The sequence below is a fragment of the Schistosoma haematobium genome, chromosome 1 (genome assembly GCF_000699445.3).
Source record: "Schistosoma haematobium chromosome 1, whole genome shotgun sequence".
In the NCBI taxonomy this organism is placed as follows: Eukaryota; Metazoa; Platyhelminthes; class Trematoda; order Strigeidida; family Schistosomatidae; genus Schistosoma; species Schistosoma haematobium.
This window is the reverse complement of record NC_067196.1, coordinates 75,242,012-75,257,025: the sequence shown is the minus strand read 5'-3', so window position 1 is coordinate 75,257,025 and position 15,014 is coordinate 75,242,012.

Below are 15,014 nucleotides of genomic sequence, written 5' to 3'. Positions count from 1 at the left end.
AATGATTTTATTCAAATATTTCTTCTGTTAACATTTACTGGAATTTGTCAATAATTAATTGGTGGTTCCAATGTTTTACCTATAAGAATGTGCTAGTGCTGAACATTCTAAAACTTTATAAACAAATATGGATAGTGGCTAGCAGTGGAATCCAGGACGTGCGTTTCGCCATATTTAGGACTCGTCAGCTGGATGTACTTGCATCCCAGAGTTAATGTTTACTCTGCGACTCGAACATAGTACCGTTTGCTTCAAACGCCATCGTGTTACCTACTTAGCTTTTGAGTCCTGATAACCACCTGTTTGTACAATGGGTTGAGGTTTAAATTCACTTGGTATTGTTTACTTGAATCATCCTATTGATGTTTAGGACTCCGGACTCAGTAGCTAAGTGGATAACGTGATGGAATTTAAAACAAACGATACTGATTCGAGTCCTCAGAGTGAAGGTAAACTCTGGGATGCAGGTACATCTAGCTGATGAGTCTCAAATTGAACGAAACGCGTGTTTCGGATTCCACTGTTAGCCACTATCCATATTTGCTTATAATGCTTGTGAATTAAGGCAATATCGAGGCAATACGCACAGTATGCACATATGCCAATAAGCAACTGATCAATTTCAGTCCTAAACATCAGTGGGAAGCTTCAAGGGAAAAAAATACCAAGTGAACTTTTAAAACTGATTTTAATCGTTTAACTTCCTCTTTTATGTTTGTACTTCAAAAAATAATTATGTTGTATTATATTAAACAGAAAATCATTACATTCAACATTACTAACAGTACAACATTTGCATTATACCGTGAACGATCTGTAATTTCTTGAGGATTAAATTTAATCAGCTCTAAATGTTAGTACGTAATACACAATAATATGTTACACGAATAAGGTATAGAACAAAAAAGATCAGAAACTTTAGATGTGTTGGTTTAACGAATTGTTTCTATTGACTGATGAAATTAATATACTGTAATATTGAATGGTTTTTACAGGACATAGAAACTTAAGCATCTGTTAGATATTCATCAAAATATCGGTTAATTCGAAAGGATAGTAAATGCTGCACAATAATTCATGTGAAATAGATCAGTAACAATTCACATTCAAATTCATCCAAATGATCTTCATGAATGATCTAACTTCAAGTACGAATAACCAAAGGTTGAACGCTAGTGGATATTGGAAATGCGTTTAATAGTAATAATAATTAATCAGTATAAAATAAATGTTATAAAGTATAATTCCATTCTATTTAACTATACAGAAACTAGTTTAGTTAAAATGTTAAAACCTAACCACTTTAGCTAGAAAGAGTTATTTTTGGTAAGAGAAAAGAATAACGTGTATAATTGAAGCTTGATAAGACAAAAGAAAAATTAACTCAATCTACATAAGCACGGATTATTAAGATGAAAAGATCTAATACTACCATCTTTCTTAGAGTTTCATAGGAATAGCTGTCGATAAAATCCAGTAATGAGTTAAAATTTACGCATCAAAAGCCAAACGTTTCAGTATATAGATCATATACTAATCGATGGGTTTATTCATAAATATCTAGTGATCTAATTAATAAAAGAAGAAAATATTACAAGTGCACATGTTTATAAATAAAGTCACTGTGAAAATTTCGAAAATCATAATATTAGAAGTTCACATGTTAACTAAATACACTCGTGATTGATCGAAAATTCGAATTGTTCACTTGTAGAAACATTCAGAAAACATAAGTCACATGAAGTTGGAATTGGTAGTATTACAAGCAAAAATAAAGATAATGAATTGTGATAAATCATAATTGCAATGAAATTATTGAATTTGTGTTAAATAGTGAACAATGTCATGCATGTTAAGTCCTTTATTGGGATCAAATCCTCAAAGAAGCATCAGTTCCCTCACAACTGAAGCTAAAATAAACGGACTAAAATCGCAAGAGGAATGTACTGTTTCATAATGAAGCAATATAACACATGACTGAACCTAATCTAAATATCACTAACTAGCGAATATAATAATCAGCTGTCTTAAAAGCCACAGCTGACAGACTCGTTCGAAGTAAAGACCGGCGTCAGGCAAGGTTGTTTACTCTCACCCTTTCTCTTTTTCCCGATAATCAACTGGATGGTGAAGACATCAACATCTGGGGTGGAGCATGAGATACAGTGAACAGCTACGATGCAACTGGACGATCTAGACTTCGTAGATGATCTGGCTCTTCTATCGCACACGCAGCAACAAATGCAGGAGAAGACAACCAGTGTATCAGCAGCCTAAGCAGCAGTAGGTCTCAATATACACAAAGGGAAAAGCAGGATTCTCCGATACAACACAGCATGCAACAATCCAATCACAATTGACGAAGAAGATTTGGAAGATGTAAAAACCTTAACGTATTTGGGCAGCATCATTGACGAACAGGGTGGATCTGATGCAGATGTGAAGGCGCGGATCGGCAAAGCAAGAGCAACATATCTACAACTGAAGAACATCTGGAACTCAAAACAACTGTCAACCGACGCAAAGGCCACAATTTTCAATACAAATGTCAAGACAGTTCTACTGTATGGGGCGGAAACCTGAAGAACTACGAAAACCGTCATCCAGAAAATACAAGTGTTTATTAACAGTTGCCTATGCTAAATACCTCGGATCCGTTGGCCAAACATTTTCAGCAACAGTCTGCTTTGGAAGAGAACAAACCAGATCCCAGCGGAGGAAGAAATCATGAAGAATCGCTGGAAGTGGATAGGAAACACATTGAGGAAGGCACCCAAATGCGTCACAAGGCAAGCCCCCACTTGGAATCCTTACGATGAAAGTAGATGAGGAAGACCAAAAAACACATTACGCCAAGATATAGAGATAGACATGAGAAGAATGAACAATTGCGTCGAAATATAAAGGAAGGTTCAGGACAGAGTGTGTTAGAGAATGCTGATCGACGGCCTATGCTCCATTGGGGGTAACGGACGTAAATAAGTAAGTATGTAAGTTTTCAAAGCCATCCTTGATTTAGGATTATAAGTTAAAATTTATCTATGCTCTTGATACCAGAAAGTTAGGAACGTAAGTTAAACAATTACAGTAACATTCGTCACATGAAATATTCAAATCGAAGTAATGGTAGTGAAAACTTATACGAATTCACATTTTCACTTTTGATAACATCCCCTAACTATGCAAAATGACTTTCCTCACTGAAAAGGTTTTCAAATTTCATTGTGCATTGTGCTTTCGGTAAATTACCTGGAATGAATAAAGTTCAGCTGAAGCAAACTATTATTATAGTAACTTATTGAATTTTCCGGATTAATAATAAATAGTACTATTTAAACTTGTGTTTATTTAATGTAAAGAAGTGGCTTACATTAAGTCACGAAACGTCAGAAATATAATTTTTCTACTCATCTGGACATGGCAAAAGTATATTTATTTTTTAACTTTCTATCCAATGCTCATTTTGTTTGAAACTATCAAGTCCAACCTTGGTATTGATGCCTATTTCCGAATTGAGCTTTTAAACGAAAAATGTACAAAGAAGTTTGTTAAGACAGTTTACTCTATCATCTGGAAGTATCTAATACCATAACTCTAAATTTCCAAAATGTATATTTTATTTATCACTTGTCTTACTTGTAATGTTAGAAAACACAGGGGGGGGACGACTAAATGCGTTTTTAACACGAAATTACAGAACTATTTGTTAAAATATAAAAACCACACATTCAATTCTCCATTTACAAAATATCCATTCATTGTCTCAAATTTTATTATTTCTTCATTTCCATACCAACTACTCTCTGTCCACGTTCTCTTATATTCACCCCTCTCAAATTTTCCATTTTCGATTGGTGTTACATACTACTTACACCTGTCAAAAATAAGTAGCATACACAATATTACCATTTCAATCTATAACTCCTCAATGTTTTCGTTCATTTTCTTAGAATAAAAATAATACGGAAATTTCAATTAAAACATTTGGAAAAAAAGATGAGCAGAGAGAAAGAGAGAATATTTCTTTTTACTTCATTTTTCTTCATATTGAATAAAGCCATTAATAATAATAATAATAATAATAATAATAATAATAATAATAATAGCCCTACTGTGACATATATATTTAACAATAATAATGATACAGTCATAACCAATTAATTTGATAGTGTGCTTGTTAGACAATAATACGACAAAAAAGTACTCAAATATTTATAATAATTGAGAATGATTAGAAAACTAATAAAACAGTGGGGCAAATAATAAAGAGAACAATAATCTTAAACTATTAATCCATAAATAAATGAAATTAAACACATAGTTATGGAATTAATTAGTTGTGTAGTATGTTGAAAACATTAATGAAATTTTAATACGAAATTGAATACATACAAGTGTTACACAAGCATAAATAGAATGTTACACTTATACAACAATAGAATGAAACGTTAAGAAAGAAGATATTGGCAAGAGAGGGAATGTAGTTACTGTTATTTTAATGATTAATTTAAAGTGAGTGATTGTCACCATTTCTTATAAACACTGAGGTCAATTTCATTTTAAAAAAATTGCTCATGGATTCAGGTTTACATAAAAGACCTACTTAAATTTAGCGGAAACCCAATGAATGATCTGAATAGATTGTTTACTTCTATAATAGATCCTGGGTTCGGATCTCGCGAGGCACGATCGTGGATGTGCAGTGTTGAGGAGTTCCACAATAGGACGAAACGGCCGTTCATTGATTCCAGGTTTCTCATGGTGGTTTAGCTTTAATTGACTCATGATCTCAACTATTGAAATTACTTCTATAATATTTAACACAATTTATTTCTTCAGTAACTCTACAGTAAATTTATTTAGTTATATCAATGTGCAGATCACCTACACATAATCTGGCTAAAAGGTTAGCAAAGTTGTTGGATCCTATTCGAAGACATCTATGTAAGTATTCTCTAAAGGATTCTTTTGAACTGGTTGATCATTTAGATGACATTAATATCAAGGAAAAGACAATGTGTTCATTTGATGTAAATTCCTTGTTTACAAATGTACCTTTAAGAAAAACGATTGGTATATTATGTGATTACATATCTGAAAACAATTTTCAATCACGTGTACCTGTAAAACTTCTTAAAGATTTACTATTACTATGTACTGACAAAGTTCAGTTCACTTTTGAAGGTGAATACTTTCGTCAGATTGATGGAGTTGCTATGGGTAGTCCGCTAGGACCATTACTAGCAGATGTGTTCATGGCACATGTTGAAAATCAGACTGATGAATTAATCGGAAACATGTCACTTTATAAGAGATATGTGGACGATATCTTAGTTGTTTGTGAGAAAAAAGAGGATATGTACGGTTTATTAAATAAACTCAACACTCTCCAAAACCATATTAGTCTCTCATGTGAAGAAGAGAAAAACGATCAGCTTCCCTTCCTAGATATACTCCTGAGTAGACGAGAAGATGGTTCAGTAAAGCGATCTATTTTTAGAAAACCAACGTGGACAGGTCAATATCTTAGTTATTATAGTTATTGCCCTGTGCAATACAAACGTGGTTTGATAAGGTGTCTTTTCAACAGACTCGACCGTATTTGTACCAATGACGCCATTGATGATGATGTAAAGTTGTTAAATAAAACGTTAATAGAAAATGGCTATCCTCTGAAATTCATAAATAGATGGAAAGTCCATGGTTCAGCGAGACCTACTGTAGCCTCGGTAGAGAAAAAGCCTGTCTACATCACCTTACCATTCAGAGGTGATTCAAATAGCCTTTTACTGAAACAACGACTTAAATCAGTCATCAATAAAACCTATTGCGCAGCAAAGGTCATCATCAAAGAAAGAACAAGGTGCATGCTTCATTCAAAACCTAAAGTACATGGAAACGATTGCGTCACATCCCACTGTGTTTACCAATTTAAATGTGTGTGTGGTCACACATACATAGGGAGGAGTAATCGTGATCTCAACATTAGGGTGAGTGAACATGTACCCAAATGGCTGCAGAAACAAATACAATCAGGTGACCCAATAAGAGCAGAGGATAAACATCCATCATCCTCTATTGCTAAACATATAATTGAAACAGGTCACAAGATTGATCTAAATTCAGCTTTTGTGGTATTGTATAAAAGTGTAAAAGGGCGTATACTAAGGTTCATTGAAGCCTTAGCCATACGAAAATTCAAACCCCCTTTATGTGTTCAAAAACAGTTTGTTCTTACCTTAAACCTACCCTGGTAATATTGACTTATTATCCAGAGTGATTAGGTTTCAAATTGTGTTCACATTATTATTATTATTACTCTTATCATTATCCTTATCTCCTCTTACCCCGTTTCCTGTCTAGTTGACCTTTTATTTTTATATATAAATGCTCTTAACAAGTATATGTGTGACCAGATTGTTCGAAATGTATTGCGCTAATATATCACATAGTTCTGATAATCTTCGTCTTCTCATTGCATTATCGATATTTAGTTATAATTAAAACTAATTTGTCGAACACACAGTCAGAGCGAATCTTGAATAGAAGATTCGTATTTATGCGTGATTGCTAAACTTTTCAATCGGTTCTTTGAAAAAAAGGCTTCTTGATTTTTTTTAACATAAAAAAAATGTGAAAATAATGTTTTCTTCATGACAGATCAAAAACTAACTAATAATATAATAGTAGCATTACTGACTTTAAGATTGATTTATAAGAACTTTTGACTGAACGAGCCATGTCAAGAAGCATAAGAGAATGCGTAAAGTTTCCTGGAATTTCCCCCTAATTATCTGAAATTTCGAGGTTTTCTGCCACCTTATATTTCCATAGTTTGGTCTTTCGTAGATTGATTTCATTTTCATCGTAACTAATGACGACCTACAATGAACCATTTTATTATACTTACTTACTTACTTACGCCTGTTACTCCCAATGGAGCATAGGCCGCTGACCAGCATTCTCCAACCAACTCTGTCCTGGGCCTTCTTTTCTAGTTCCATCCAATTCTTGTCCATTTTTCTCATGTCTATCTCCATTTCCCGGCGTAATGTGTTCTTTGGTCTTCCTATTTTCCTTTGGCCTTCAGGATTCCATGTGAGGGCTTGTCTTGTGACGCAGTTGGGTGCTTTCCTCAATGTGTGTCCTATCCACTTCCAGCGCTTCTTCCTAATTTCTACCTCCGCTGGAATCTGGTTTGTTCTCTCCCACAGTAGGTTGTTGCTAATAGTGTCCGGCCAATGGATCTGAAGTATTTTGCGTAGACAATTGTTAATAAACACCTGTGTTTTCTGGATGATGGCTTTCGTAGTTCTCTAGGTTTCTGCCCCATAGAGTAGAACTGTCTTGACATTTGTATTGAAAATCCTGACCTTGGTGTTGGTTGATAGTTGCTTTGAGTTCCAGATGTTCTTCAGTTGTAAATATGCTGCTCTTGCTTTGCCGATCCGCGCCTTCACATCTGCATCAGATCCACCCTGTTCGTCAATGATGCTGCCCAAATACGTTAAGGTTTTTACATCTTCCAAATCTTCTTCGTCAATTGTGATTGGATTGTTGCATGCTGTGTTGTATCGGAGAATCCTGCTTTTCCCTTTGTGTATATTGAGACCTACTGCTGCTGAGGCTGCTGCCAAACTGTTCGTCTTCTCCTGCATCTGTTGTTGCGTTTGGGATAGAAGAGCCAGATCGTCTGCGAAGTCTAGATCATCCAACTGCATCTTAGATGTCCATTGTATCCCGCGCTTCCCTTCAGACGTTGACGTCTTCATGATCCAGTCGATCACCAGGAGAAAGAGAAAGGGTGAGAGTAAGCAACCTTGCCTAACACCGGTCTTCACTTCGAACGACTTTGCCAACTGTCCTCCATGCGCAATTTTGCAGTGTAATCGATCATATGAATTCTGTATGATATTGACTATCTTCTGAGGCACGCCGTAGTGTCGAAGAAGTTTCCATAGTGTTGTTCTGTCCACGCTATCAAATGCCTTTTCGTAGTCAATGAAGTTGATGTAGAGTGATGAATTCCATTCAATTGATTGTTCCACAATGATCCGTAGAGTTGCGATTTGGTCTGTACACGATCTATCCTTACGGAATCCTGCCTGTTGGTCACGAAGTTGGGCGTCTACGCAGTCTTTCATCCTGTTTAACAATACCCTGTTGAAGACTTTTCCCGGTATTGAGAGAAGAGTGATGCCCCTGTAGTTATCACAGTTGCTGAGATCGCCTTTCTTCGGTATTTTGGTCAGAAGTCCTTCTTTCCAGTCTTTTGGTACTTGTTCCTCATCCCAAATCTTATTGAAGAGAATGTGGAGTATCCTTGCAGTTGCCGCTACGTCTGCTTTTAGTGCCTCTGCTGGGATGTTGTCCGGTCCTGCTGCTTTGCCACTCTTGATTTGTCTGATGGCCATGCTGATTTCTTTAATTGTTGGTAGGCCAACATCGATTGGGAGGTCCGTGGGTGCTGCTTCGATGTTGGGTGGGTTCAGTGGAGCTGGTCGATTCAAGAGTTCTTTGAAGTGTTCTACCCACCTGTTTTGTTGCTCTTCAATGTTGGCGATTACCTTGCCTTCTTTGCTTTTCACTGGTCGTTCTGGTTTGCGGCGATTTCCAGAGAGTTTCTTTGTCGTGTCATACAATTGTCTCATGTTTCCTTCTCTTGCAGCCTTTTCCGCCGTCGTTGCTAAATCTTCCACATATTTACGTTTGTCGGTTCTGATGCTCCTCTTCACTTGTTTGTTTACTTCTATGTATTCAGCTTGTGCCTTGGCTTTTTCTGCTCTTGTTCGACTGGTATTGATTGCTGCCTTCTTATTCCTTCTTTCTTGAATCTTATCCAGTGTATCAACAGTGATCCATTCCTTGTGATTGTGCTTTTTGTGACCCAGGACCTCATGACATGTTGAAGTGATTGCCTCTTTGATCCCCTTCCAGTTGTTCTCCACAGTAGTTCCTTCTCCATTGAGTAGATCATGAAAAGCCTGGAACTTGTTGCTGAGGACTATCTTGAATTTGTTGAGTTTGTTAGTATCCTGGAGAAAGGCCGTATTGAACCTTTGTGATATTGTTCGCCCCGTTGTCCAGTGCTTCTTGAGTTTCAATTTCATCTTGGCGACCAGCAAGTGATGATCTGATGCTATATCAGCTCCTCTCCTGGTTCTCACGTCCTCTATAGTCCTCCTGAACGTTTTGTTGATGCAAATATGGTCGATTTGGTTTTGCGTAGTGTGATCCGGTGAAGTCCATGTAGTTTTGTGAATGCGTTTATGTGGGAATATGGTGCCGCCTATGACCAGCTTATTGAAAGCACATAGATTTGCAAATCTCTCACCGTTTTCGTTTCTTTCTCCCAGTCCGTGTCGTCCCATGATGTCTTCATATCCAGTGTTGTCCGTTCCAACCTTGGCGTTGAAATCTCCCATCAGAATGGTCAGGTCCTTTGTTGGGTACTTCTCGACGATTGACTGCAGCCTATTGTAGAATTGATCTTTAGCGTCTTCATTGTAGTCGTTGGTAGGCGCATAGCATTGGATGATGTTCATTGAAATACCCTCTTTCTTTGTTTTGAACGAGGCTTTGATGATCCTTGGTCCATGAGATTCCCATCCTATAAGCGCATTTTGTGCTTGTTTGGACAGCATCAATGCAACTCCTTGTGTATGTGGTGCATTTTCTTCTTCATGGCCGGAGTATAACAGGAGCTCTCCTGTAGTTAGTCGTTGTTGTCCAACTTGTGTTCAATGTGTTTCACTGATCCCAATTACCTCTAGGTTGTATCTTCTCATTTCTGCAGCAATTTGGAAGGCTCTCCCGGTGTCCCACATTGTACGAACATTCCATGTACCTAAATAAATGGTTGCTCTGGTTGTCAGAAGGGGCATCGGCCTCGTAACTTCCGAAGGAATTCGGCTTTCATCATGAGGCGTCATAATTCTTCTAACTGAAGACCTTCTGACTCCCAGGGCAGAGTTTAAAAGGTTTGAATAATTTTTTCGGGTTAGCGTTTTTTAGCGAGTTAGTTTTCTACGGGATGGGGACGCTAACCCCATGCCCAACCCTCCTCCTTTATCCGGGCTTGGGACCGGCAGTAGCCTCCGGAGGGACTCCAGGCGGAGTTAACCATTTTATTATAAGAGATATTATATATATATATATATATATATATATATATATATGATTCTCATATGTATAAGTAACTGTCGGTCATAAACAAATATACAAACTGACCACATAGTATGATTTAGTAACGACTGCAACTGTGACATATCGTGTGACGGTTTGATTATTTACATTTGCCAAGTAAATGAAGAAAGACTGATGAAATTCAGCGATAATAATTTCACAAAAATTACTGCCTATTATATGACGTCATTTTCATAAAAATTACCTATTATCTATTTATAATCTATTTTTTTCATATACGGTATGTAAGCTAAACATGTCATGCATAAATTGTGTGTCTCTAATATAGAACAGTTAGTTCAATTGATTTGATTATCAACGTTTTTAAGAGTAATTGGAGTTTCCTAGTCCGTCGAATCATATAAAACGTTTACTGGTTAAATCCATTAATTCACTTAAAACTTAATCCATTTAAAAAAAACGCGGACGAAATTGCTTGAATTTATGACATACCATTTCCCAAAATATCGACTAGGTAGAACTAACTAGTTACTTCTCGAAAAAATTCACAATAAAACTACTATAAAAACACGATAAACATACTAAAAATAACAACAGGTTGAGGTGGCTTCATAAGAGGTCCCTGAATTTGAAGTTGTTATTAGGTAAATGTAAGAAAAGTGCGTCTTTTGCCTTAGGTTACAGGGCCATGATCATCAGAGCAACTGAAGTTAGCAACTTAAGTACAGTGGTCGACATCCAACTCCACTCCTAGCTCTTCTATGGTTACTGCCAGTTCCGAACTCGGATACAGAAGAAGGGTTGGACATGGAATTAGCAATCCCACATAATAAAAAATAGAACCTTTCTAAAAAGCGACGACCAGAGAAAACAATATAAGCCACCTAACACTGTCCTCTGAAGTGAACGATCTTCATTCAGAAGAATAAGACGCCTCATTAAGAAAGCCGAGATTCTACGCAGGTCACGGGGCTAGTACTCCTTCTAACAACCAGATGAATTATTATAGGTATATGGAATGTCCGCACAATGTGGGAGACTGAGAAGAGCTTCAGATCACCAGCCGGTAGTTGCCAAGATGAAACAGGAGCTGAAGAAGCAGAGAATGACTGGAGAAATAGCATTACAAAGGTCTTCCTTCGACGAACTGAAAAACTCGATTAATTTAAGATAACTCTAACCAACAGCTTACCAGACAGCAATTAACAGCAGCTGAGCAAGAACAGAGAAATTCAAAGTACAAGATGGATACACTGATGCAAACTAGCAAGTAAAGAGGAGAAATAGAGACGACAAGCTGAAATACATGGAAGACCTAGCAACGACAGTGGATAAAGCTGCAACAGAAGCGAATGTCAGACAACTACATGACACAACGAAGAAACTAGCAGGACAATGTAGTAAACCAGAGAGACCGGTTAAGGAAAAGATGGCAGGACAATCACTGAAATTCAAGAACAGAGGAACAGATGAGTAGAATACTTCGAGGAACTCTTCAATAGACCAGCTGCACTAAACCCTCCGGATATCGAAGCAATACACACTGACTTTCCTATCAATGTCACTCCACCAACTACGGACGAAATTAGGAAGGTACTTCATCAAACAAATCAAGAGTGGGAAAGCAGTAGGATCTAACAATATACCAGTCGAAGCACTGAAGTCACACATTGAAATAACTGCAAATATACTTCATGTCCTATTCAGAAAGATTTGGGAAGAAGAACAAGTGCCACTGACAGACTGGAAAGAACAATACCTCATCAAGATACGAAAGAAAGTAGATCTCAGCATGTGTGACAATTAAAGAGGAATCACACTACTATCGATACTAGAAACAGTTTTCATCAGAGTTTTGTTGAATGGCACAGCTTCCAGATCAGTAGATGGGACTCCGTACGGCTCGATCGTGCACAGACCGAATCGCGACACCACGGATCATTGTTGAGTAATCAGTTGAATGGAATTCATTAGTATACATCATCCTCCTTACCTATGAAAAACGTTTGATGGTGTGGATAGGACAGCATTATTGAACCTTCTTCAACATAATGGTGTGATTAGCTGAGAAGATTGTCAGCATTATACGGAATTCATACGACGGACTGCATCGCACGGTCATGAATGGAGTACAGCTGATAGATGGATTTCAGGTGAAGACTGGTATCAGACAAGACAGCTTACTTTCCCCCGTTTTCTTTCTTCTAGTGGTTGACTAAATTATGAAGACTTCGACATCTGAGTGTAAGTATGGAATTTAATAAGCAGTTTTGATGCAGCGATACGATTTGTATTTTGTAGACAGTCTAACCCCATATTCCATACACACAAACAAATGCAGGTTAAGACAACTAGTGTAGCAGAAGCCTGTGTATCAGTGGGCCTCAACATACATAACGGAAAAACCAAGGGAGCACTGATCCAATCACTCTTGATGAAGAAGATGGGGAATTCTTCACATAACTGTCTGGACAAAAAGGATCTGATGAAGACGTAAAGGCGAAGATTGGCAAAGCAAGGACGTAATTCCTACAGTTGAAGAACATATGGAACTCAAAACAACTTTCAACCCATGTCAAAGTGAGAATCTTCAATACGAACGTCAAGACAGTCAGTTCTACTGTACGGAGCTGAAACTTGGAAAACTACTACAACCGTCATCAAGAAGATACAAGTATTTATAAATAGCTGTCTACGCAGGATACTCAACATCCATTGGCCGGATACCATCAGCAACAGCCTACTGTGGGTGAGAACATACCAGATTCCAGCTGGAGAAGAAATTAGGAAGAGACGATGTAAGTGGATAGGACATACATTGAGGAAATCACCAAACTGCATCACGGTGCAAGCCCTAACTTGGAATCCTGAAGGGAAATGGAAAAGAGGAAGGCCAACTAACATACTACGTCGGGAAATATAAGGATGAATAACAACTGGAAGGAGCTGGAAAGGATTGCCCAGGACAGGGTTGAATAATGGGTGCTGGTGAGCGACCAATGCTCCTCCACTAGAAGTAACAGGTGGAAGTAAGTAAGTATCACCATTCAAATTATTTTATCGCCCCTTCATTCATTCATTGTTTAAATGACTAGGAATGAACTGAAACACAAAATTCAATATGATATCATAAGTTGTTTTTTTCTAGTTTGATTATTTACTTTCTCCTTACTTTGTTTAGAAAAATTATTTCCATAGTAATTCTTAGTATAATGAAGTTGACTGATTCACTGAATATTAAATTAAAAGATCATGAGTTTTTTTTCAGTTTTATTTATAAAATATACAAAGGATTTTCAAAATTTTCATTTACATAACAATAAATACAGACAAAATAAACTCAAATACTAAATTAATGATTGATTCAGTGTAAATTTTTAGATTGAGATCATGAACCGATTAATGTTAGACCACCATCGAAAACCTGGAAGCACTAGACGGCCGTTTTGTCCTATTGCGGGACTCCTCAGCAGTGCGTATCCACGATCCCGCTCGCGGGATTCGAACCCAGGGCCTTCAGTCTCGCTCGCGAACGCTTAACCTACTGGACCACTGAGCCGGCATCCAATGGTGTTAATGTCTAACCTCAACCAATCCACGAAGTTGCGCGACCATCTTCCATTATACTGAGGTAGACATCTGTTTCTACCCGACACGGATTAGCTCCACCGGTCCCGCGAGCGGCATCGTGGATGTGCACTGCTAAGGAGTCACACAATAGGACGAAACGGCCGTCTAGTGCTCCCAGGTTTTCAATGGTTGTCTAACATCAATCGGTTCATGATCTCAATCAAAAAACTTAACAATCTCCACAACCCCTTAACTGTAGATTTTTAGTTTAATTATTTGATTTCGATATCTTAGCAGTGGTATTTTCATTGATTGTATCACTTTAATGAATTAAGTAATAATTTTACTTATTTAGAGAATCATTTATATGATTTGATGGTAAGTTTCATCTTGAAATTATATTTCTTGGATAAACAGTAAAAAAATGTGTATGAGTATAATTATTTACAGTTCCGAACAACTGTTGTACACAGACTTTACCAATATACAAGACCGAGAAACCAGGGAACTGTAACCTATACAGTCAACTACATCAAGATGAATGAGATATTAAAACACAATTATATGCACGAAGAATATACTTTTCAATAATTTCTCACCAGGTTCGACAATTGTAAATTCAAATTAATTACTATTCGGATTAAAAGGCCAAAGCTTCGCATCCAAAAGAAATATATTCAGACGATTCTATCACCCTGATGAGCTTCGGGACCAATTAGTTAATAATCAGTTTTATATTATGGGGATGTAATTTGATTCAAACTTATCCACACATTTTACCATTTCATTATTATTATTATTATTACACTTGCTAACCTATTTGAGAAATTTATTCAGTATCCAAGCCTATCTACTATATCTGATCCAATTCATATTATTCTACTTATTACATAATTTTCCATTTGTAATTACATTATTCTCTCTCTCTCACACACACACCCCATGTTAACTATATTTATTCTGATCATTATTTATCGCACAACTTCATTTCACTTATAAACTAATTCAAGTCAATACTTCATTATTAATCAGCCCCAACATTAACGATTTGATTTGATTTGATATGACAAATAACAATTCTTGATTCACATATTACAATTTTCAAATGATGTACTCTGCCTTAAATCTGGTCAATCTTATGGATTATTAATTTGGATATGAGATAATTATAGAACCTGATGAGAAATTAATGAAAAGAATATTTTTCATATATACAATTGTGTTTTAATATAATGAGAATTTTTCAGTGATTAAAGTCTCTTGAATGAGATATGTTTCCTGAATTATATTATACTAAG